Raw genomic sequence first — 2,585 nt, 5'->3', positions numbered from 1 at the left:
GCATCTGATTCGGATCATAGTGGGATTTGGGGAGAACGCAGTGGGGAAGGAGTGAGGAGGTCCGTGGCCACGCGGGTTGTAGGGGATTCCATAGCAGGCTTTTACTCCTTAAGAAGGGCACAGGGCCTGCAGATTTTATTTCACTCTGCTGAGCCTCTCAGAGTGAGTGATCCTGCTGGGCACGGAGCAAAGGCAAGCCAGGGCTAGGAAATGCCTCCTCCTGCCCTTGACGTGTGATAAGCAACGTACGCACCACCGGGGCTGCAGCTTCAGAGAGAAGACTATGTTCAAGCCGAGTCAGTTTGTCCAATCTTTTTGCCTGAACAACTGCAGCTTTTCAGTTTGTACTGGTGATTGGGGTGGAAGGAGGGGCGGGGAAAGAAGGCACCGTGGTGGGAGGAATAACAGGGAGAAAAAAAAGGAAAAGAAAAAAAGAAAAAGATTTGTGTCAGCAAAATGACAGAGCCAAGTTTTTCATGTGTTTCTGTGGAAATATAATTTGCAGAGCTTATGCTTGACTGTAAATCAAGGCGTCTGCTCCAAGCTGCTGTCGGCTCTATGTTTGCTCTGGGGGCGCTGGGACTTAGGTGGGACTTGGAGCCAGAGGGTCTGCCCTGGCACTGAGCTGTAGATGTGAAAACTGTCCCAGGTACAAGGCCTGAAAGAAAACAGAAACTGGCTAAAGAAAATCAGGCCAGAGGTGGGCGGGTAGGGTGGGGGTTGTGCTGTAGGGCAAAGCTGTCTGCTAAACCTAGGTAGTCCCCTCTCACACCAAATCTAAGCTCAAGTTCCGTTTCTTTGCCGTGGGCTGCAAATGCTTGAGCCTTCTCTTTGCCAGGCAATGTGGGAAGAGGTTGGTGAAACCCTGGGGCTGGATGGAATGAAAGGGGGAGCAATTTTAGAGAGCGTTGGTAGGGCCAGGGGAAATTTTGCAAGCAAAATTAGATTGTTGCAGGGCTTCATGAGTTTGGAAATGTTTCGCAGAGCTGCTCCAGCTGGAAGAGCTCTCCGGGAGGTGCTGAGATGGGAACTGGACAGCATCTTGCTTCTGTGGAGCAAGGGGTGGGGGCTTTCTAGCTTTCAATTGGATGAGCTATTTTATCAAGTTGGACTGGAAGGAACTAGCAGCCTCTGCCCCACTTCTCTTACCCGATTAAAACTCCATCCATCCCGTCCTTGAGGGGGTCCCTCCCCTCTCCTCCATGATCTCAAAGATGTTTGGTGTCTATCAGTACTGACATATGTATTTGGATTTCAGTCTGGCTTTCTTTCTTTCTTTCTTTCTTTTTTGAGACAGAATCTCACTCTGTCGCCCAGGCTAGAGTGGAGGGCAGTGGTGAGATCTCGGCTCACCGCAACCTCTGCCTCCCAGGTTCAAGTGATTCTCCTGCCTCAGCCTCCCGAATAGCTGGGATTACAGGGGCCCGCCACCATGCCCAGCTAACTTTTGTATTTTTTTTTTTCCAGTTGTTAAATGACCTTTATTGAAATATTTTCCTTTATGCTTCTTAACTAGCTGGGCATTCCACAGCACCACTGTTGATGTCATCTATGATGTCGTGAGGGTGGCGGCCATCAACATTACAGCCCACAGACTGGGCAGTCCCCAGGATCTCTTTAATGGTTCCAGAGAGTTCTCTGGCTAAAGATCGGTGCCGCATCTGTCGAGCAATGTTGACAATCTCATCGAAAGTGATATTCCCGCTGTGTTTAATGTTTTTCTGTTTCTTTCTGTCTCTTGGTGGTTCCTTAAGGGCTTTGATGATCAGGGCAGAGGCAGAAGGCACCACCTCAATCTGGGCCTGTCTGTTCTGAATGGTCAGTTTCACTGTAATCCTCAGGCCCTTCCAGTCACCCGTTGCCTTGGCAATGTCATCACCAACCTTTTTTGGAGACAGACCCAGGGGGCCGATCTTAGGGGCAAGCGCAGAAGTGGCACCGACTTCACCCCCAGTGCACCTCAGGTATACGACTTTGATCTCGTTGAGGTCGAACTTCGGCGGCATGGTGGAGGCGGCTGGTGTCGGATGAACCCGGATTCGGGACGACCGAAGAGTTGCACCTTCGCCTCCTCCGAGCCGAAAGCCGAAAGCAACTTTTGTATTTTTAATAGAGACGGGATTTTGCCATGTTGTCCAGGCTGGTCTCAAACTCCTGACCTCAGGTGATCCATCCGCCTTGGCCTCCCAAAGTGCTGGGCTTACAGGTGTGAGTCACCACACATGGCATCATTTCTCAGTTCCCCTCGGGAAAGGGTTGTCATAGGATATCAGTACTTGGCACCCAGTCAGCACTGCATCACCTTTTAGCCATCAATGATACTAAGACGAAGGACAAACTGAGTCCCAGAGAGGCTGAGGCCTTGCTCCAGGCCACACAGCAAGCTGCTACGTCCTGAGTCTCGGGCAGCCAGTCCATGGTGCCCAGGCACTGGAGGCCCAGGGGAGTGCACTGTGTGCTCAGGAGGGTGTGTGTGGAAGACAGGCCAGGATGTAGCCCTCATTCTCAAGTTTCTCTATTTATCAAGTGAAGACAATGGGCTACGTCCACCCCCGAGCCCGGGCCAGACACTGTTGACTGCTCAG

The 2,585-nt window shown here is 51.3% G+C and overlaps 1 pseudogene across 1 annotated transcript; it reads right to left on the bottom strand.

Annotated features, from left to right (window-relative positions):
• Positions 1 to 1,463: 1,463 nt before the first annotated feature.
• LOC116566472 lies at positions 1,464 to 2,088 on the bottom strand (annotated as a pseudogene). Its single transcript, XR_004275873.1, has one exon. The product of XR_004275873.1 is annotated as a 60S ribosomal protein L12 pseudogene (transcript).
• Between the last annotated feature and the right edge of the window lie 497 nt (positions 2,089 to 2,585).

The sequence above is a fragment of the Sapajus apella genome, unplaced genomic scaffold (genome assembly GCF_009761245.1).
Source record: "Sapajus apella isolate SASKATOON/1434 unplaced genomic scaffold, GSC_monkey_1.0 scaffold43, whole genome shotgun sequence".
Classification (NCBI taxonomy): domain Eukaryota; kingdom Metazoa; phylum Chordata; class Mammalia; order Primates; family Cebidae; genus Sapajus; species Sapajus apella.
Note: the sequence above shows the minus strand (reverse complement) of the source record. Positions and strands in the feature narration are given on the sequence as shown.